The sequence below is a fragment of the Pyrus communis genome, chromosome 5, assembly GCF_041283825.1.
Source record: "Pyrus communis isolate YQ-2024b chromosome 5, ASM4128382v1, whole genome shotgun sequence".
In the NCBI taxonomy this organism is placed as follows: Eukaryota; Viridiplantae; Streptophyta; class Magnoliopsida; order Rosales; family Rosaceae; genus Pyrus; species Pyrus communis.
In genome coordinates, this window is record NC_142569.1 from 29900938 (window position 1) to 29925152 (window position 24215).

The 24215-nt window shown below is 39.2% G+C and overlaps 2 pseudogenes across 1 annotated transcript; both read right to left on the reverse strand.

The window, feature by feature from the left end:
* Positions 1 to 392: 392 nt before the first annotated feature.
* On the reverse strand, positions 393 to 2571 carry LOC137725990 (amidophosphoribosyltransferase, chloroplastic pseudogene; annotated as a pseudogene). Its single transcript, XR_015963071.1, has one exon. The product of XR_015963071.1 is annotated as an amidophosphoribosyltransferase, chloroplastic pseudogene (transcript).
* Positions 2572 to 21073: 18502 nt separating this feature from the next.
* LOC148697110 (beta-glucosidase 12-like) lies at positions 21074 to 23118 on the reverse strand (annotated as a pseudogene).
* Between the last annotated feature and the right edge of the window lie 1097 nt (positions 23119 to 24215).

The following is a 24215-nucleotide window of genomic DNA, read 5'->3' on the forward strand; positions in this document are numbered from 1 at the left end:
AAGCAACTCATATAAAACAGAAAATATGGTTCAAACAACGATTCTTGGTAAGACAGATTTCGTACAAGGGAAAACGGATGCAGAATACTAACAATCATGATCAGACTCAACTAACCCGGTCCTAACTTTTCATGCTCTGAATTTAATCTCAACAACAGGGTCCCAAAGTATTAACCAATCCATATTAGCTTTCTGAATTTTGTCAAGCATCGTGATGTTTTCGATAATGAAATTTGAAACGAAAATCAAACAGACATTGTGGTGAAAAGCAGTAGTCAGCCTTGCATGAGTAAATCGAACAAGCAGCTAATAAACGCACAAGAGATAATATACAACAAACGCTCGAGCTAGTGAGATGCTAACAAGAAACTGGTAATGTTAGAGCTGCTGAATTCAGAACATTTAAGCTTGTATAAGAATTTAACCAAACGGCGTATCATCAAGAAAAGATAAATTCAATTTATCAGATGCAAAATTGAAAAGGAACCAACCAGACCGTGTACTTAGTCTTGCATTTTGGAACCCGAATTTCAAGGAAGCTCTTAACCCATAATTTCAATCATTTGAAGACAGCAGTCAGTCCCAGCAAAGTATACCCTGTTCTGCTCCTGTGATCACAAAAAGCATCCACCGTAAACTGGAGGAGTCGCAAGCAATGTTATTAGATAATACTGCTCTCAAATTCCTTGTCCTTTGCCTCCTTCGGGCTCTGATTCGCTTGAACCCAGCCACCATCAATGTTCTCGAAACTACCAACTAACCCATCATCCAAGGAATCACCCACTCGTTTCACTTTAACCTCGCTAGGCTCCACAGGGTATTTTCCAGAGAAGCAAGCATAACAAAAGTTAGGAGACTGACTGCCCAACATTTTCTCCAATTTACCAATTGGCAGAAAAGCAAGTGAATCCGATCCGATAAACTCCCTAATTTCCTCAATACTCATCCTATTTGAAATCAACTCCTCAGAGCTTGGTGTGTCCACTCCATAATAACAAGAACCAATAATCGGTGGGCTTGCAATCCTCATATGAACTTCCTTTGCACCAGCCTCCTTCAACAACCTAACAATTTTGGAAGAAGTGGTTCCTCTTACAATGGAGTCATCCACAACCACAACCCTCTTCCCCTCCAACACTGCACGAACCGGGGACAACTTGAGCTTCACACCAAAGTCCCTAATCTTCTGTGATGGCTCAATGAAGGTCCTCCCGACATAATGAGACCTAATCAAACCCTGCTGAAAAGCCACACCAGCTTTAGCCGCATAACCAAGTGCGGCTACCACCCCAGAATCAGGCACTGCTATCACAACATCACAGTCAACCGGCGCCTCAGTGGCAAGTATCTCACCAAATACCCGTCGGGACTCATACACTGAACGACCGAAAACCACAGAATTTGGAAGAGCAAAGTAAATGTGCTCAAAGATACATTGCTTTGGCTGAGGATGAGACATTAGGCAAAGTGATTGAACCCCCTCCTTATCCACCACCACAACCTCCCCAGGAAACACCTCTCTCTCATATGTGGCTTCAATCAAATCAAGAGCACAAGTTTCAGAGGCAAACACAACAGAGCCATTGCTCCTCCTACCCATTACCAATGGCCGAAACCCGTGCGGGTCCCGAACCGCTACGAGCTTATCTTTGGTCACAAAAACCATAGAATAAGCCCCCTCAATCTGCTCGCACGCATCAACAATTCTCAAAATAAAAGGTCTATGCTTAGAAATTGCTATAAGGTGAAGAACAACCTCCGTATCAGAGCTGGTGTTGAAAATGGAGCCGTTGTCTTCGAGCTTAGCTCGAAGGGAACGGTAATTTACCAAATTGCCGTTGTGGGCAACCCCAACTGAGCCAAACCTGTACCCTGCAACAAAAGGCTGGACATTTTTTAGCATGGAGGAGCCTGCAGTGGAGTACCTGACATGCCCAATTGCCAAGTCGCCGGGCAGCTGGTCAAGCTTGGTCTGATTGAAGACCTCGGAGACGAGCCCCACGCCCGTTATAGACTGAAGCACCTCGTCTTTCACACACACGATACCGGCACCTTCTTGACCACGATGCTGGAGCGCATGCAGGGCCAAATAGCAGAGGCGGGAGGCTTCTGGGTCGCCGTATATGCCGACCACGCCGCACTCCTCCCGGGGCTTTTCGTCATCAACATAATCGATTGAATTGACATCTGGGTTTTGTTTGGCGGCCGAGAAAATGTCGGAAATTGGGTTTTTAGAGTGGAGGGTGAAGGAGGAGGGCTTGGGGGTATGTGAAAGGGTGGAGGTTTTGAGAGGGAGAGTGGGTTTAGGGAGGGTTTTGGGGGAGAAGGAGGGAGGGGTTTTGTGGGTTCGGGGGAGAGGAGAGGGATTGGAGAGAGAGGAAGAGAGAGTGGAGGAAGAGGGGTTGTTGGTGGCGGTGGCAGCCATGGGAGACTTGCAGAGAAGGCGGCGTTATGTGAAAGAGAAGCGACAGTGAAGGGAATGGAGGAGTCGGAAGGAGTCGGAAGGAGTTGAGGTTTGTAGGTTTTTTTTTGGGAGTTTGAAGGAATCAAGTAAATGTGTTAAATCACCCTTTGGTGAGATAGTTGCCTCACAAACAAAGATTCGTATTGGATTATTTTATTTTTTTTATTATTTTATTTTTTATCGGGTCAAGTCGCCCTCGGTCGTTTTGGGTTTTGGGGAAAAACGACTTTAATAAAGTAAATGATTCTAATCTATTGATATTTATCTTCATTTATAAAAAATGTTAAATTCGATTTTTATTAAAGGAAAATTTGAACCACATCATTATTTTGTGAGACTTAATCTTCTTTCTTACTCCTTAACATAGATAATATTATTTATTAAAAAAAATGTAATTCAATTCTAACTTTTTTTGGTTCTTCTTCCCGAATGTTAAATTAATATTAGTTGGCTTCTTTTACCTGTACTATTTAAGAAATTTGAATTAGAGATTTTTTAGATAAAAAAAATATAAAAGGTTGGTTTATGGATGAAAAAAGAAGGATTAGTCTGACATATTATGGGGTCTGATTTTAAGTTAAGTGACAAGTGATGCACACAATAAATATTTAATGAGAATTATGGTGAGAATATGGCTTTTTTAGGATACAGCATTTGTCACATTAAATAGTACATTAATTTGGTATAAAAATATGATCTTCCTAGAAAGTGATTTTATATGCTATTAGGTGTACTCACGTACACTTGATAACCTAACAAAGAAGAGGGTTAGAATTCAGATAGGGTTTCAATGAGCTTGTTTCTGCTCATGTGATTTCTCCATTTGTCGATTCTCGACTTGTAAAGCTTCTAATTCTTCTTTGTGGGCAGTGATGATGGTGGTGGGCGCATCATGGCAGTTCATACCATTTCAGCAACTTGTACAACCTTTTTCTCTATGTTGGCAGCTTGAGTTGTAAGGTGGAGTCGGTGATTTTTTTATTGGATTTGGAGGTGATGGCTTGATGGGGGTTGTGGTGAACGTTACTCATTTGGAATGTTTAAAAAAAAATTGAGACCAATTTTAGAATGAAAATAAAAAGTTTTGAGAGTTTTAGATACTTAATCCTAATAATAATTGTTTTTAAAAAAAATTATGTGGCAAGGTTGTGGCACAAAAGACATAAATGTATTTTTTTTAACAAATAATATTATCTACATTAAATGAAAGGAGATGAACTTAACTTATATTAATAGTAAAACTATCCGATATGAGTTTAGTGGGACTTTACACTCTTCAATAAACCCTTTCCCACACAATTATAGTTGAAAATGCTTTAAATATGTATTAACACTCCGCTAAGTGGGACTACTCTTCACTCGGCCACACGTCAGTCAATTTCAAAATGATAACCCTATTTGATTTTAATTGGGTTCCAGAATCTATCTACTTGCTCGCTACTAATCAACATCAATAATGTATATCCACTTTAATCACCTAAGACCAGTGGCGAAGCCATAAATTTTCAGGGGAGGGGCGAAATTTCAAAGCGTAAAAGGTTCAAAAAAATATCGACACCCACATCCTTTTAGATAGTAAATAATATTAATGTCGTTCATAATTTGTCAATATAAACAAGTTACAATGTCGTTCATATTTTGTGGTGATTTCCCTAATAATTTGGCATCATTCCTTTGGAACTTTGAAAATCCTCATCCAAATATGAATATGAATGCAATTAGCCAATTTTAGATGTGTCCTAGCAGGTGATCCATTTGTGAGTGATGGTGGCCCTGTTAGTTGCGGTGTGGTGTTGGTCATGCGAGTTGATGGGGGCAGTGTGTTGGTGTTTAAGGGAAACTCTTTAATAGATGTAGAGTCCATCAATACATGTGAGTCTCATTTCTATTAAAGAGATAGTACAAGTAGATGAAAAGAATATCATTTTTGTTAAGTGTGGTATTCTGATAAAAAGTTAACATGTATACTTTTTAGTGGCATTGTATATCGACGATGTGGGTACTAATTAATATATTCATTTGATTAACATTCTCAAAATTATGGTTCTTAACTGAATTATATACTATCATTAAATTCATAAAGTAGATTAGAGATGTCTAACAAATGACACAATAACCAACTTGACAATTTTTTTTTTTTTTGAACAATCGATATTATCATTAAGGGGTGATGGAGTGAGCTAAAGCTGCACAATGAGTTAGCAATAATATAGTTCAAATTCGTCTTTGGCATGAATTGAACCTGAGACCTATCACTTACAAGTGAAGAGGAATATCATTAAACCGTAGTACTAAGTAGCAACTTGACAAAATTAAAACAACTAAAAAAATGAAATCAAGGGATAATCACAGCACCAAAATGCCTTCATTATAAATAAAATATTAAATGAAATAAAAAGAAAAACGAAAAAGAGCCCAAAAATTGGGCCGAACCAGTTTCATGTGGGTTGTAGATATAACTAAGTCAAAAGCCTATACCCGTAACGGCACCGTTCCATTAAAGCCAATAAACATAACGGCACAGTTCCTCTTAAAGCCAATATACGTAACGGCACCGTTCCATTAAAGCCAATAAACATAATGGCACAGTTCCTCTTAAAGACAATATACGTAACGGCACCGTTCCTCTTAAAGCCAATAAACTAAAATATGCTACAGTTCTTCTTCCTTGCGAGAGATGTGTGAAAATTTCACTGTTTTAGTGCAGGTTCAGAGGAATGACGTCCAGTCCAGAGGGGCAGCTTATCGCTCTTAGAGTCGAGTTCCGATGACCAGAGGTGCGACCACACCTGCTTGCGTCTTTGTGGCTTGCCACTGCATGCGCAGCGTTTGTGCAGCTGCAGCAAAAAACAAGATTCCAATTCCAGCTAGAGGAGGGGCGGGTACTCCATCCTGGGCTTCATTTCTGGCGAGGGGAGTGGCGGCCGCCACTCCTCGCCCTCACATGGCTTTGCCATTGCCTAAGACACGAGAGAGTGTAGTACTATTTACATTCTTACTCTTATCTCTCACACACCCTTGTCACATTATGGAGCTTCAAACTTACTATACCAAGTCTGGTGTAGTACAATAAGAAAGCAATCTCTCATGAACTTGATGTGAAGTCTAAAATAGTCAGAATTACAAGTTACAAGCATCTTAATGTTCCTTCAAGTTACAAGTAAAGACATCCTAGATTACATATATTTTTTCAACAACGAATTTAATCAAGACCCAATTCAAAACAAAAAAAAAATGATACAAGGCAAAACACAATATCTGATTTAAATGTGCCATACAATTTTGAATTTAGTTCATCACTTCATTATGTATTGATTTAGTATTTGAGTAACTTCTTTTACATTCATTACTAGCAAAGCATGACAATGTGGATGCAAATTCTGACACACACCTGATGGCAGATAGTGTTCCTAAACAATTAAATTTTGACAACTGGATTTTGGTTAGACCTCACTTAAGTTCACGTTGAAAAGTTGAAAGGTCAGAATGCCCCTTAACTCTGTTGTGTTTTCAGTTACACCCCTTCCATGTCTTGTAAATTACAGGAAATTGTACAGCCTCGAACGATTCCCTCCTTTCTTTCTCTTAAAAAAAAAAAAAATTAAAAATAATAGCTTTCCAACTTTCTCCAACTTTGCTTGCCGTTAGTCTAATCACAACATGTTACTGCCATTTTTTTGTTTTTGTTTTTCCAGTCAATGGTGCAGCAACCATTTTTTTGTTTTTCCAATTTATGGATGGAGACATGCAAGGCTCGGACACAGGTATTTGATTTTACCTTTTAGTGTATTAAGTTGTAAGTACGAGCTCTTAAACATTTATGTGGACATCGAAATTTCGGTGAAATGAATGTTGACCAATAATTAAAATTTCAACGCTCACGTGTCACGTAAATTTTACATGTAGCGTGTGACTCAACGAAAAATTGAAATAAATTGGAAAAGTCATCAAATAGGACACGTGTCATTACCTGGCAGAAATGATTTATTTCATCTGATTATTTAAATCCAAAAATCAAGTTTTGGAATTCTATAAATAGGAAGCCAAGGTATTCATTTTGGAAAAAAGGAGAAAGAAAGGAAGAAGGGAAAGAAAGAAGGGAATTCACATCACACCAAAACCTTGAAGCCTTGAAACTCTAAAGCTCTCAAGCAAATCCCGAAGGATCAAGAAAACACTCTTCGTTCTTCGTCAAACCCTCCTTCAAGATCAAGCCCCGACGGCCCCTTGAAGAAAGCGTTCATCATCCGTTCGTCCTAAGATCAAGCCCCAACGGCCCTTTGGATCAACAACCTCAATAAATCCACACATCCAATCAGTCTTCAAGATTAGGCCCAAAAGCCCTTGAAGATCCGCTCATCCATCAACCCTCAAGATCAAGCCCCGACGGCCCCTTGAAGAAATCCATACACTCAGTCTTCAAGATTAGGCCCAAAAGCCCTTGAAGATCCGCTCATCCATCAACCCTCAAGATCAAGCCCCGACGGCCTCTTGAAGAAATCCATACACTCAGTCTTCAAGATTAGGCCCAAAAGCCCTTGAAGATCCGCTCATCCATCAACCCTCAAGATCAAGCCCCGACGGCCCCCTTGAAGAAATCCATACACCCAGTCTTCAAGATCAAGCTCAAAAGCTCTCGAAGATCCGTTCATCAACTGTTCATCCCTAGATCAAGCCCCGACGACCCTTTGGATCAACAGCTCATCCACAAACCTACACCCTACGAAGATAGAATCAGAGGATCAAATTACAAAGAGATTGTAACCCCAAAATCATTAAACAAAAAATATATTTTGTACACGGTATTCTTGTTTCTTGTTTCAGGAACTTTTCGTGTTTACAAATTTGGCACGCCCAGTGGGACTTATCTCTACCTCTCATCTCTGTCTCCGTTCAAGATATTCAAGCACAGTCCACGGCTTCAAACAAAGAACAAGTCATGACTATCGGCACTACCTCTATTGAAAAACAGCTGGTTCAGATGAAGGAAACAATTGCAAGGCTGATAAAGACTGCAGAGGAGAAAAACTTGCAAACCGCCGGACTCATCAACCGTCTGGAGGCGCAACATGGTGTTATAGTGAAACCAAGCTCTCTTCCAACTAAGAGGACCGAAGAAGGCTTCAACCCAAATGCCTACGAACTCATGTCAAAAGCTAGGCATGACTTTGCTTCCTCTTCAAATCTTGGAAAGAAGGTTTCAAACACCGTCAACGACAAAGATCGCGACCTCACCGAGACTCAAAAGAAGTTGAAGGAGCATGATTATGGAGTTGACAACAACAAGGCTGGACTTGGCTTCACACCAAATGCACCCGTGAAGATTTCAAGCAAAGTGAAGAAAGCTAGCGCTCAACACATCAGCGTGAGCATTGAACAAGACCAAGAAGAGCCTAAACCCTCCCCTCGGACGTCGGTCTTCGATAGGATGAGCCAGTCAAGCTCCAGAACTTCAGTGCTTAATCGCATTGGTGGTCAAGACCGAACCTCTGTCTTCAAGAGGCTTAACGCGCCGACATCCCAAAGCTCTATTTTTGAAAGGTTGTTAAAGCCTAAGAAACAAAGCAACACAGTTATCTCTCCTCTGCGACGATCAGCTTCAGAAAGGTTTGAAGATAATGGGAAGCCTTTTGGAAAGAGGAAGACAACACCAAAGGAAGAAAAGCTCAATGGGTTAGGAGAAAAGGACGACGTTCGAAGCTTGATTCCTTCAAGGATGAAGCGCCAAGCAATCCTAGAGGTTGACACAAAAGGACCACTAAAGGTAAGGAGGCGCATCATCGTCCACACTGGCAAATCTTCATGCCAACAAACCCAAGAGAACGGCACTGAAGATGAAATCCCTAAGAAAGATGTCACTTCTGGCTCTTTCGACTCAAAGTCTTCACCTCAACCGCTAGGGGCATGCTCCAAAACCATGTCAGTCAAGTCAAGTGAAGATGAAGGATGGATTCATGTCACTCCGAAGAAGTTGCACGAGAAACATATGTCTTGTCCACAAGTTCACCAATCGGAAAGGGGGCAAAGCAGCTACCGTCAACCTTCAAAGCTACATGAAAATGTTAAGGATGATGAAATTACAACACAAAGATCGTTCATGCGGGATCTTTTCTTCCTCGAAGACGTCTTCAATTTCTCGATCAAGGCTCCTTGTTATGAAGATTGTGAGGAATGCATTTCGAAGATCGCTTCGAAGAAATTGGACAAGCAGCAACCATCTTGTCCACAAGTTTATCAGTCGAAAAGGGGGCAAAACAGCTCCTGTCAACCTCCAGAACAATGTGAGAGTGTTGGAGATAATGAAATTTCGATACAAAGATCGTCCATCCCCATCACAATGTGCGACCTCTTCCCAGAAGACTTCTTCAATTACCCGGTCAAGGCTCCTTCCTATGAAGATTGCGAGGAACGCCTCTCCCAGAACACCAGACAATCCTTATGCCGACAAGCTCGAGAAGACAGCACCGAAGAGGAGATCCAAGATGTTTTCCACGTCACGGTTCAAGAAGGTAAAGAAGACGAAATCCCCGAGGAAGATGTCACTGCTGCACCACCACAGCTCGAAGATGGGGGGCAAGCCACAATCGATGATCTCAAGGAACTCAACTTAGGTACAAGCAAGGAACCAAAGCCTATCTTCGTAAGTGCATTATTAAGTACAGACGAGATAGAGGAGTATTATCAGCTGTTGTTAGAGTACAAAGACGTCTTTGCCTGGACCTACAAAGAAATGCCCGGCCTGGACCCTATCATCGCTGTTCATCATCTTGCGGTCAGGCCTGGAACACTGCCGATAAAGCAAACTCAAAGACGCTATCGATCTGAGCTTATCCCACAAATCGAGGTCGAGATCGACAAGCTAATCGAAGCAGGCTTTATTCGAGAAGTGCAATACCCCAAGTGGATCTCCAACATCGTCATTGCCCTTAAAAAATCAGGACAAATACGTGTTTGCGTAGACTTCCGGGACCTCAACGATGCTTGCCCAAAGGATGACTTCCCCTTGCCAATCATTGAAATCATGGTGGATGCAACCACTGGCCATGAGGCATTATCATTCATGGATGGCTCTTCTGGGTACAATCAAATTCGCATGGCCCTCGAAGACGAGGAACTAACAGCCTTTCGTACTCCAAAAGGTATCTACTGCTACAAGGTAATGCCCTTTGGTCTAAAGAACGCTGGAGCTACGTATCAACGCGCAATGCAGAAAATCTTCAATGACATGCTACACAAAAACGTAGAATGTTACGTAGATGATGTGGTGGTTAAGACGAAGAAAAGATCAGAACACTTGAAGGATCTGCGAATAGTGTTCGAAAGGCTGCGAAAATACAACCTCAAGATGAACCCGTTAAAGTGTGCGTTTGGCGTCACCTCTGGAAAATTCCTCGGCTTCATCGTCAAGCACCGTGGTATTGAAGTAGACCAATCAAAGATCAAGGCCATTCAAAGCATGCCCGAGCCAAGAAACCTGCACGAGCTGAAAAGTCTACAAGGACGGCTAGCCTTCATCAGACGCTTCATCTCCAACCTCGTAGGGCGTTGTCAACCGTTTAGTCGCCTTATGAAGAAAGATGCTCCATTCGTATGGGACAAAGCATGCCATAATGCTTTTGAAAGCATAAAGAAATATTTGTCAAGTCCACCTGTCCTGAGGGCACCTGTGCCCGGGAAACCACTCATATTGTATATTGCTGCTCAGGAAAGTTCAATCGGAGCACTCTTGGCGCAAGAGAATGAATCCCAAAGAGAAGGAGCACTTTACTACCTCAGTCGAACTCTCACCGGCGCTGAGTTGAACTATTCCCCAATAGAAAAGATGTGCCTCGCTTTGGTGTTTGCCATTCAGAAACTCAGACATTACATGCATGCTTACACCATCCACTTGGTTGCTAAAGCCGACCCTGTCAAATACGTTATGACTAAGCCAGTCTTGACAGGGCGACTCGCTAAATGGGCTTTGCTTCTTAATCAATATGAGATCATCTACGTCCCAGCTAAAGCCGTCAAGGGACAAGCGCTAGCAGACTTCCTTGCCGATCATCCAATCCCGGCTGATTGGAAAATCTCAGACGACTTGCCTGACGAGGAGGTGTTCTACATCGACATCTTCCCGACATGGACGATGTTCTTCGACGGATCCGCACGAGCAGACGGAGCAGGGGCAGGAGTAGTATTCATGTCACCACAAAGGCACATACTACCTTACTCCTTCCAATTGAATGAGCTATGCTCCAACAATGTTGCTGAGTACCAAGCATTGATCATCGGGCTCCAAATGGCGATCAACATGGAAATCACAGCTCTTGAGGTATATGGCGATTCCAAGCTCATAATCAATCAACTCTTAACTGAATATGAGGTGAGGAAAGATGATCTCGTCCCATACTTCCGGCTAGCGACCCAACTGCTACAAAGGTTCGAAGCTGTGACACTAGAACATGTGCCAAGAAAGGAAAATCAAATGGCAGACGCTCTCGCCAATCTAGCCTCAAGTATGACACTAGGAAAAGATGAAGTTGCAGACGTGCCAGTTTGCCAAAGATGGGTGATTCCGCTCGTTAATGAAATGTCACTAGATGATACAAATGTCATCTCAGTACTTCCAGTCGATGCTGAAGAGTGGAGACAGCCGCTGATCGACTACTTAGAGCACGGAAAGCTTCCCGATGATCTTAGACACCGTTCCGAAATACGTCGACGAGCACCTCGCTTCCTTTACTACAAAGGAACACTCTACCGACGCTCTTTTGAAGGACTGCTCCTGAGATGCCTAGGTGAGGAAGAAGTTAATCAAGCCATGGAAGAAGCACATTCAGGTGTGTGTGGGGCACATCAATCTGGACCAAAGCTATATTTCCAGCTTAAAAGAATGGGCAATTTTCAGAGTGTGTAGGTTGGAGTGATCGATACCTCTGTAAAAAGCCAAGCGACACGACCACCGATTCAAAAATCCGGATTTTCCTGCGTGAAGTTCGGCGACGCGTTCGCGGCTTTTCAGAAAATGCGTTCAACTTTGTCAAAAGATATCTGACAAAGTCGAGAACACGTGCAGGCCATCATCGCAACTACACGTCTTTAGCCGACAAGCGCAAAGTTCGACGACGCTTTCTCTGCTTTTCAGAAAACGCGTGCAACTTTGTCAAAAGTGGCGCTCGTTCAGAAATCAAAGTGGCGCTCGTTCAGAAATCGAAGAGGCGTCGTTCAGATATCGAAGAGACGTTTGTCGACAAGGGTAAAAGAACGGTACCACCACTTGCTATTAAGAAATCCCTATATGTGTCGACCTTCGTCTCTTATGGCAAGGCAGACCTGAAGAAAATGCCCAACTCTTCCTCACCTCTGAGGGCGCACTCCCAGCAAAGCCTCTCGAAATACACAATTCTTCTTCTTCCTTTGAGAAAACCTATTCAACCTTTGAAGATACCAGATGCCTGGAGTACAGATGACCCAGGAGGAAACGATAGATTGAAGCATGTGCTGATTCATTCACCGCTTCTTCAAAAGCAAAGGTATCTCATATCATCAAGGGCGAAAGCAAAGGTATCTCATATCATGCTTTTTCCCTATCTTTTCCTTTGCCCTTGTTCTCACCTGCCAAGACAAGGACAGAGAAAGCAATATGTCGGAACCTCCACTCAAACCAGTTGCCACCAAGAAGTGAAGCACCATTTAAATGCAAAGGTTGCATTCAACTCCTGCATCGGAGGACAAATACTACAAGAGAAGATGCTAAACCTGCATAAGGAAATACCACTTCTGCAAAGGGGAGCAAGTAAGGCAAGTGAAAATGATACATCGAAGCATGTGGAGACAAGCACAACAAATATATGTGTTGATTCATTCGCTGCTTCTTCGAAAGCAAAGGTATCTCATATCATGCTTTTTCCCTGTCTTTTCCTTTGTCCTTGTTCTTACTCGCATGGCAAAGTGAAAGAAGCAATCAGCCGGCACTTGGAGTCAGTCTTCCAATCTGGAACCGACTACCTGGAATCTATTCCTGATTGCTTACCTAGTATTGCTCTCGAGTAGTCATCTTCAACGGTTGATACACTGCCAGAGAAGGGACAAGGAAACTTCAATCTTTCTGATTCGTATTCAATACGAATTGGAAAGATTGAACAAAGAAACAAGTCAGCACCTCCACTTCGTACTTGCCTGCCATAGCCTGAAACCGCTCGTAGATCTTCGGGGGGAGACCAAAAGAATCCTGCTGCCCAGTTCAAGAGTAGCACAAAGGAAAATCAACGATTGGAGGAAACCAGAAAATCTTCCAGTCGAACTCAAGAGCAAGCCTCGATGGCCCTTGAAGAAATCTCCAGCCCAGTTCAAGGTTAAGTCTGTGGAAAATCAACGATTGGAGGAAACCAGAAAATCTTCCAGTCGCACTCAAGATCAAGCCTCGATGGCCCTTGAAGAAATTTCCAGCCCAATTCAAGATCAAGCCCCGACGGCCCTTGGGTTGACATCTACATTAAGGGACTTCAAAACGCATCTTCTACACGTGACAAGCACATGTCTACGACGCGCCTTGAAGTGGGGGTATTTGTGGACATCGAAATTTCGGTGAAATGAATGTTGACCAATAATTAAAATTTCAACGCTCACGTGTCACGTAAATTTTACATGTAGCGTGTGACTCAACGAAAAATTGAAATAAATTGGAAAAGTCATCAAATAGGACACGTGTCATTACCTGGCAGAAATGATTTATTTCATCTGATTATTTAAATCCAAAAATCAAGTTTTGGAATTCTATAAATAGGAAGCCAAGGCATTCATTTTGGAAAAAAGGAGAAAGAAAGGAAGAAGGGAAAGAAAGAAGGGAATTCACATCACACCAAAACCTTGAAGCCTTGAAACTCTAAAGCTCTCAAGCAAATCCCGAAGGATCAAGAAAACACTCTTCGTTCTTCGTCAAACCCTCCTTCAAGATCAAGCCCCGACGGCCCCTTGAAGAAAGCGTTCATCATCCGTTCGTCCTAAGATCAAGCCCCAACGGCCCTTTGGATCAACAACCTCAACAAATCCACACATCCAATCAGTCTTCAAGATTAGGCCCAAAAGCCCTTGAAGATCCGCTCATCCATCAACCCTCAAGATCAAGCCCCGACGGCCCCTTGAAGAAATCCATACACTCAGTCTTCAAGATTAGGCCCAAAAGCCCTTGAAGATCCGCTCATCCATCAACCCTCAAGATCAAGCCCCGACGGCCTCTTGAAGAAATCCATACACTCAGTCTTCAAGATTAGGCCCAAAAGCCCTTGAAGATCCGCTCATCCATCAACCCTCAAGATCAAGCCCCGACGGCCCCCTTGAAGAAATCCATACACCCAGTCTTCAAGATCAAGCTCAAAAGCCCTCGAAGATCCGTTCATCAACTGTTCATCCCTAGATCAAGCCCCGACGGCCCTTTGGATCAACAGCTCATCCACAAACCTACACCCTACGAAGATAGAATCAGAGGATCAAATTACAAAGAGATTGTAACCCCAAAATCATTAAACAAAAAATATATTTTGTACACGGTATTCTTGTTTCTTGTTTCAGGAACTTTTCGTGTTTACAATTTATATTTGGATCTGTTTTTTTTTTTTTTTTAGTTGTATAAGACCAACAATATCCAACTGCACTTAATTGGATATGGGTTTGTTGTTGTTTGTATAAGATCAACAATATGTCAGAGCTATATTACATGATTATAGGACACTCTATTCTAGGCTACGATATTATTTTTTATAAAATATTAATGTTGGCCAATATTTTAAGAATTTTTTTGCTTATAATATGGTAAAAAAAAAAATCTATCAATGAATAATGCAGTCACTTATGTAAGTGATGAAGAAAATAGTGAAAGCCACACTCGGAGAAAAAACTCCGCCTATTGTAAATCTTGAAGAGAGTTATGCTGAAGATTTGTATGGAAAGATTGTGAAAAATGAGCAAGAAGCTTATGATCTATAGTGAGTATGTTGCGCGCATTGACTTTAGCATTCGAAAAAAACAAAAAAGAGATGGCAAAAATGGAGATCTCGCAACACTTAATTTTTGTTGTTAAAAAGAAGGCTTTAAACAAGATTTGACCCTTGTGAAGAGAAAAAGAGGAAAAGACTAAGAGATGGGCCGAGAGAATAGGTTGCCAAGCCAAAATTCGATTCTTGCTAGAAGATGATGTGTGGAAAGTCTCTACCCTTGATCCTGCACACGATCATGAGCTTGCAAGGTATATAACAAATGACAAGTGTTTGTATCTTGTGTAGTAATTAAAATGAGTGAATGGATTTTGAAACTAAGAAGTACAAATACGTACTCATATTTAGCAGAAGAAGTCGGTGGGCCTCAAAATGTTGGGTCTACAAAAACCGATTGCTACGATTTTGGTAGATTATTCATCTGAGTGGTGCATCAGCCCTCATACTATAAAACTTTCTAACAAATTATTCATCCTCAACAACTTCAATACAAATATCTTAAAACCAAAAGTACTCAAATCATACAACATATTTGTTAACTGTACGTCTCCCAAACAACTAGTTTTCTTCTGTATTACATATTTTTCAGCACATTTTTGAAATCCAATCACTCATTTTAATTATTACAACAAATAAAAACACTTGTCATATTTGTTATAAACCAAGAAATAATAAGTCAGCAGCAGGAAGATACTACAGTAATTCAGACACTGTAAAAAGAAATGAAATGGCATAAGTGGTTAAAACCACACATATATATTATAAAGAGTTAAAAATATATTGCAGATCAGGTGAAAGATTCATGATTCAAATCTAAAAAACCAGGCCAAGCATCAATGCTTCCTTTAGCTATTTTATCAAACACCTTTCGTGCAGGTTCCGAGGGGCAATTCCTCGCTCTTCATGAAAAGTTTCGATGACCGGAGGCGCAGTATTGAAATTTGAAGGTGTATTTTCTATTATGAAGAAACAACGTACAAAGATAGCTCATACATATGAGCGTGGGAAGAAGAGAAAAACACGGAACAAAACAAGGAACAAGAAACAATCTTCCTTCCTTGATTTACGCCTAATCACCTAATAACTAAAGCAAGATCAGCAATCCCTTGAATTAGTGAGAACGACAGCCATACTCAAGTTGTTAGACAGCACCCCATGCATACACCCATGCTACCTACTAGCTAGGTTACGTACCAGCTAGGATAGATGACAGAAAGTAGATCTTCTTCCCGATCTTCCTGATCTTCTTCCAATACTCCTCCTCAAGCTGGATCAAACGGGTCGATTGATCCAAGCTTGGACAGGAAGTGATGAAAAGTAGCAAACGGTAATCCTTTTGTGAAGATAATGTGAGAAAGCTTTCAATTTGTATTCAGTTTCTGCGAAGATCCCAATTTAAGAAATAGTCAATGCACGCCAACTTGTATTTAGTTTCAAAAATAGTGTTCGTGTTCAGTTTTAAAAATAGTTTAGTACTCGTGTTTAGTTTCAGAGATAATAAGTGTTCAGTTTTCAGAAATAGTGTAGTACCGTTCAATTTCAAAAATAGTATAATACCATTCACTTTTAAAAATAATGTGTGTGATGGACGCGCGTGCGTATCAGTTTTTATTGCCTTTTCTATTTTTTTTCTATTATATTAAACTTTTGTCATTTTTATTAAAATTTAAGTCATTTTCATTAAAATTTAAGTCATTTTCATTAAAATTTAAGTCTCATTAAATAAAGTTATAGGATGATTTTTTGTTAAAATAAACTTAGTCCAAACCCTTTTCATTAAAACTCCCATAAAAATAAGGCATATGCTAGGGGTGCTAATCTGTTTTTATTTCTCAAAGTCGTGAGACACCAGAGCACCAACTCCTAAGCCCAATCCAGGATACCCACCCACAGCTCAGACGACTACCTCGTACTACCATCCAAGGGATTGAACACAACCCTCCCCAAAGCATGTAAGCCACGCAGACAACTAGACCCGAGAACCTCTTGCCTCCTTAGATAATGAGGAACACATCATCAGACATGCTGATGTCACTATGACAATTGTGAGATGAATATAAAGGTTGGGATGATGTTTGGGTCATCATAGGTAGAGATTGGAGGTGGCGGGGCTTGACATATCTCAATCTTTATTTTTGTTCTCCATCTTATTTGTGAATTTTTTTTTTATCCTCAAAACTTTTCTGAAGTTATGTTTATTATTATTTTAGTATCCATGTAAGCTAAAAAGTGAGACCCATTTTTATCACATGTACATTTAACGGAAAAATTAATGGGGCTTAACTAATGTGACATTTCCAATAGGTTGGATACTTGTTTGGAATGTCTATAATTAAATATTGAGACCAAGTTAGAATGATACTAAAAGATTGGAAGATTTTAGCCCTTAGGTGCTTAATAAGTTAAATTATTCTGATTATAAAATTAGATTAATAGTCTTCGTGGTGATAAGGTAGTTGGGAGATAGCCCATGTGGTGAAAAAACTATGATTTAAGCCCCTATGGTAAAGTCTGTTAGGATTTATACCCAAAATTGAAAAACATCTGTCAATTTTCTGTTAATTATTAGCACGTGAGCTGCACATATTAGACTAAAAAGGAACTCTCCATACACATATTAGGCTAAAACAGACCTCTTTGTTAATTGTTAATACGTAGGGCTGCCTCAAGTGTTAATAATTAACAGATCAGTTGACGGAATTTTCAGTTTTGGGCATAAATTCTAACATACTTTACCACAAGGGCTTAAATCCTAGTTTTTTTTTATCACATGAGCTATCTTCTAATTACCTTATCACCATAAAGACTATTAATCGAATTAAGCCTAAAATTTATATAGAAAAATAATATTCGTAAGGGTAGATGCACATATGCATACATCCACCTCATGGGGTGGATGAAATTATCATCCTTTTATTACGATTGATGCTATTCCTGCCCACCTTATATATCGACCCCATAAAATTGTAAATAATACAAAGGTTTCTTATTTATTTATTAATTTTATAACATTATATTTATACTAAATGGTTTTGGAATAAATTGGTATCGAACTCGTCATTCACGAGATTCAAATTTAAAAACTCATTTACAAGAGAAAAGTGTTGCAATACGGTAATTTATTTATTTTTTTAATCAAAAAATTAGTTTGATTTTTCATCTTTTATTAATTAGTAGGCACAATTATAAAGAATTTATGTTTAATAGATTCTAACCGTTAAACCCGATAACCGTGGATAACCGCCCGAATGGATTGGATTTGGATATGAAAATTCGGGTATGGTATGGATATGGGGAAAAATCGTGAACTTTATTCGGTTATGGTTTTGGATATGGTTATAGGGGTCCCCAATCCGTATCCGTCCCCGAATCCGACCCGAATATATATATATGATATATAATATAATTTTATTCAATTTCCTGAACCCTCCTTATACTAATTCATTATGCATGCATCAAACCCTATACTATCTTTATTATGCACCAAACATCATGCATGGACATACCAACAACCTCATCAATTCAATACTCTTATTGTTATACTCAACCAAATTAATTCATTGAATCATTTTATATATCAATTATCAAATATTACAAGTTTATCAGATTCATCTAAGAGTCTCACTGTCAAGAAATTGGTGCATGTTATCATGAACAATTTCAAATATATTGTTAGTCTTTTGTAATTGGATGTTGCTATTTAATGACGGAATTAGTATCTACTAAAATTTATAATGCGTCAATTGGATAAATATAATTTTTTTTTTGTTTGACGAAGATGGATATAACCGATAACCGATTGAAAATCCATTACCCGGTGGATATGGTTATGGATAATCCCCAATGGTTAATTTGCGGTTATGGATATGGTTAATTTTCGTGGTTATGGGGATGGATATAGCATTTTCGTTCCCAAACCGAACCGTTACCATCCCTAGATATCTTAGTATATTTTAGTTAGGATAATGTTAGAAAAACTAAATTTGCAAACTAAATGACTAGTGTGGATCCAAAAATAATCAAGAGGTGACACGTGGTTTCCTACACGCGAGCAGCGGGCAAGCATCCCTCAACCAAGTCAAAAGTGCCCAAAATGGGTAACAAATTCAAAATTATTTCATCTATCCTCATCTTATATTCCCTACAAGGTATTTACTTCATAACCTTCAAAACATTCCATATAAATTGAGTTAATTGGTCAATTAATGGATTTATTACCTAATTAGTCCATTAATTGCCAAATAACTCACCCATTACACCCCAAAAAACACCCAAAGGCCGGCCACTCTCTCTCCCAAAAAGGGTCGGCCATGCTCTATAAATTGGACCCCATTTTCTCTAAAAAGCTAAGTTACACACTCTTGCAAAACTCCCAAAAACTCTCCAAACAATTTTCTCTCTAAATTCTAACTTTGACATAAGAGGTTCTTAGGCCAAAGCCCTCACCCCCCCCCCCCCCCAAAATTCATCGTGAGCGCTTGAGGCTCTTGGCCTTGACCATAAGGTGTTAATTGTTTTATAGGTGCAATTTTGTCTAAAAAGAAGGAGGCAAAAATTTGCATCCACAAATTGGTGTTCTCCAGTGCGAGAGGGTAAACCAATTCCCTAACACCCATATGCATCCTCAAGGAACATCATCCACCTCACATCAGAGAGGATAAACTAATTGCTCTCCAGTGCGAAAAGGTAAACCAATTCCCTGATACCCATATGGGTCTGTTCTCTAACGCGAGAGGATAAACTAATTGCTCTTTAGTGCGAGAGGGTAAACCAATTCCCCAACACCCATATAGGTCTGGTATCCAGTGCAAGAAGATAAACTAATTGCTCTCCAGTGCGAGAGGGTAAACTAATTCCCCACCACCCATATGGGTCTGCTCTTCAGTGCGAGAGAGTAAACTAATTCTCAAACACCTATCTGGGTAAGCTCTCCAGTGCGAGAAAGTCACATGGCTCAAAGGATCGAATGCTTGAAGATCGAGTAAGAAGCAAAATGGTCAGGGGACAGTAGCCACTTTTTGCACTCAATAATTCACTCATCCAACACTTCATCTTCAGCAACTCCGATCTTGGCAGTTCCATCCTTAACTGCTCCATCTATGGCAACTGAAAAATCAAACTCAAGCAGTTTCCTCATTTCCGATAGGCAGCCCAAACCGTAACCCATGCCAATACATTTCCTCAGCCCATGCCGAGCCAATCCTTGGCTTCAATCAAGCTGAGCAGCACAAACAATGGCCCCTGCCACACCACCTTCTTGGCCCATGCTAAGCCGACTCCTGACCCCTGCCAACCGACATGCCGCACCACCCCGACAGTTGCACCGCGACAACATTATCCAAGAAGAAGACAAGGAAAATTAAATTTTTTATATCGATGCGGCGTGGAGACGAAGCAAGCAACAAAAGACGATATTTTGCACATGCAATATGTAGAAGATTGCTAGAAGAGGGGGAACAAATATCCTCTAAGCTTTCTCTCTCTTGTAGGGTAGAATAAATCGCTCTCCAAAGTTGATTTAACAAGCCACTTAAGGTGAACTTAAATAAACTTTGAGAGGAATTTATTTCCCTTTCCTAGAATGATCTAATTTCATATTAAAGAGGGAATCTGCATCAAAATAGGAAGCAGTCCTAAGTTTCCTAGAGCAAGATCTATACACCTGCTGCCCTTTCCTACAAGCAGCCCAGTAGGTGTGGGGGTATTTATGGAGCCAAAAATAATCAAAAGGCGACACATGGATTTTTGGGTGAAAAGGACAAAATTACCCTCAAGGCACACCAGGTTTCCTACGTGCGAGCAGCGGGCAAGCATCCCTTAACCAAGCCAAAAGTGCCCAAAATAGGTAACAAATTCAAAATTATTTCATGCATCCTCATCTTATATTCCCCACAAGGTATTTATTCCATAACCTTCAAAACATTCCATATAAATTGAGTTAATTGGCCAATTAATGGATTTATTACCTAATTAATCCATTAATTGCCAAATAACTCACCCATTACACCCCAAAAAACACCCAAAGGCTGGCCACTCTCTCTCCCAAAGAGGGTTGGCCATGCTCTATAAATTGGACCCCATTTTCTCTAAAAAGCAAACTTACACACTCTTGCAAAACTTCCAAAAACTCTGCAAACACTTTTCTCTCTAAATTCTAACTTGGCATCGGAGGTTCTTCGGCCAAAGTTCCCCCCATTAACCGTGGGTGCGCGAGGCTCTTGGCCTTGACCCTAAGGTGTTAATTGTTTTGTAGGTGCAATTTTGTCCAATAAGAAGGAGACGGAAATTTGCATCCACAATTACCATTTTAGAATCACTAGTAGAATGTGGCCTAAGGCTATTTATCTATGGCAACTTTTTGGTCAAAGGCCACGCTAAACACCATTGATCATCCGTGACAGTTTAATTGAACACTCAACATTTGACAATTATTTATTTTTATAACAAGTACATTACATTCATATAGAACTCAACCAGAAGGGGCACTAGCCATATTGGCAATACAAATATAGAAAGACACACACCAATAACATATACAACAAACTCATAATGAGTTGTTGCAATTTATTCCAAATCGGAAAGAGTTAAATTGAAAAAAACTAAAAAAAAGCCCCACAACATTCATCATGGGAAGTTACACTTGATACAAAAAATCAGTGTCTCCTACATTATTGGACAAAATATTTGAACTTCCTTTGCGCTTCTTGAGGAAATTTTTGAACCAATACATTGAAGGTTTTGGGTACCTTTGGAGTCCATTGTCATAATCCACATAATTAATACCAAATCGAACTGTGTAGCCTTCACTCCATTCAAAATTATCTAAAATTGACCATGCAAAGTATCCTTTGACATTACTACCCTTTCTGCACCACAAAATAAATAAATAAATAAAGATTTGACATCAATGTAATTGTTAAATAACTAAAATGCAATATAGTCCTAACTAATCTTTCAACAAGCACTTACTTGATTGCTGCTTGAAGGTAGCAGAGGTGGGGATTGTAGTAGTCAATTCGATTGGTATCATAAAGGGCATCATCCAGTGATAAAGTGGAATTGTTGGCCTCATCAACGCCTACAATATAATTCATTACATACATACTTAGTATTTTCTCTCAAAAAGAGAGATGCAGTTGGTTTTAAATTTTGGATTTTGGCATCACTTAACTTTATTTTAGTTCAATATATACATATATATTGAAAAATTAATGAGTAAAATTAAGTAAGGCTTAAAAGTATTAATTGTCGTTCTAATGATTGGATCACCATACTTATTCTTCGTGTAGAGTACAACATCATGAATTCCTTTTGGATAAACATATAACCAGTCTGAAGTAGCCTGTAACACCATTTGAAGATATTTGAGATTGTTAGGAGTTGTATAAATTAATCTTCCAAATACAAATAACTTAACATAAAATTTTATGTGTACTTGAGGACCAAGGAACGCCATCACGTTCAACTACCACAACATATATGACTGCGATCAATATTTGAATGTAATAATTCCAAGACATTAATTAATTAGTCGATAAAAGGTTTCAATTTGTACTCACTTAGTGTAGTAACACGTGCATCATATAAGCAACTTGCAGGTTTAGAATAATTCTTAGGTACGTCGGCTGCATATCTAGCAGAATAATTGTTCAATCCAACAAAATCAAAAGACCCAATTAACATCTTGGATTCTTCTTCCGTGAATTTTGGTAATCGTTCTCTAACAAGGCATTGGATGATACACGGGTAGTCACCTCTTGTAATCGGATCCATAAACCTACAAAGATGTGAAAATTCCAATAATCAACTTTATAGTCATAAAAAAAGTACGAACCAATTGATTTATAAATTAATAATACACTTGCCATCCAAACATAAAATCCAAACCTCGATTTGTAGCATCTATATCTTCCTTTGCATCTGAAGCAGGCTCATACCAATGTGATACTAGTGTTATTCCTATCATCCCCTTTTGATATGCCTATAAAGAAAATTTAGAAAATTATTTGCTTAGTGCCATACAAACTCCAAACTTCGTTTACCTTACAAAATGTTTCCTCGTGTTGGAACATAATACTAGTGACTCATTGGGATTTCAGACAAAAGAAAGGGAACTTGCTAGTTAATTTATTATACCTGAATTTTATCTTTGTACCCTTTTACTGCAGCGGCATGAGCAAGGAGTAGGTGGTGTGTTACCAAATAGGGTTCAGTAGCTGAATCTCCACCGAGGCAGGTCTGGTCTTGCCAAGCAGAGCATCGTCCCAGTGCGTGGATTCTAATTGCATAAGCATGGTTACTAAAGGTATATGGCTTATTCAAAATGTTTTGTTTTATAGATTTAGCACGTTTTAGTTAAGCGAATGGTCAATATTATACATAAGATAAAATATGTTCGCTTGCACAATATGAGGGCTTTAGAAACCATCATATGCATATTCAAAAGCTTTGGGAACATCCCAGTGAAAGATTGCCACAAATGGTTGTAGGTAGTCTTTAACAGCGGCACGCCTATTTTCTCTTTCTTCTGAGCCATCTCATGCCACCGAGAACGAAAGCAACACTTAAGGGCATACATGTTGGACCCAATCAAGCTCTGTCCGAGTTTTGACACCAACAACACCAGCTAGATCTTGATACGTTTGTAGGTTTAGAGTAAAGGGTTGTTTGATAACCCATTTCGTTTTCAATTTTTGTTTTCATGTTTTTTTTTTTTTTTTTTAATGAAAACTGAAAATTCGTTTGGTAGTTAATTTTCAATTTTCAAAACAATGAACGCGGAAAACCCAAAAAATGAAACCTACTTCATTGAGTTTTCAAAATTTGACTTTCAATTATCAATTTTATTTCTCTTTTTTCTTTAAAATAAAAAACTAAAAACGAAATGGTTATCAAACTAAAGAGTTATTATCAAGTGACAATATTTTCCTTATAGCTTTCTATAACTCTTGAATCTCTTCTCTCAACCTCTATCATCCCAAACCCTCCATTTCGTACCCTAATAAACGCTCCACAATAAACGTGAAAAAATAATCCCTACAACAAATTTTGTTCGACACTAAATGCTTGTTTAGAAGTGCTTTTAAAATGGCTAAAAGTGATTTCGGTAAAAATATTTTTAAAATCAATTCTTAGTAAAAATTTATGTGGATCCTGAAAAATCACTTAAAGTTCTTTCTGCAAAAAGCAAATATCTGGTGCTTCTTTTAAAAATGCATTTGAAATAATTTTGGTACCCAAAAGTAATTTCACCAAAATTGCTTTCGATCATTTTAAAAGCATTTCCAAACGAGCTATAATTCTATATGTTTAATCTTTTACTAATAGAAAGTCAGCCACCTATTTGAAGTCACCAGGCTTCATGAAAAAATATTTGGACATAAAGCCCCTAAAAGAATATTCCAAACCTGACCGAAAAATAATAGATAAAATTTCGCGAGGATGATTTTGTTGAAGAAAACGAAAAATTTTGAATTTTCTATTTGTTGAAAAAGAAAACGGGATATAAACTACTAGAAGTTTTGAAGCCGATTTCTCCACAACGATTATTATGATCTGAGTTTAGTGAGAGTTTCAACAATAACTACTCACAAGCCACATACCAGTATTTAGAGATTTAGAGATATAGAGATGATGAGATTTCTTTTAAATGTACTGTTTTCAAATGTGTAGGGATTGTTTGACTGAGGATAATATTTAATCTGCTCAGAAATATTTGGTTTACTTAGGCAATGAGAACTTCAAACAAGACCTTACACATTATCAACAAACAAGAA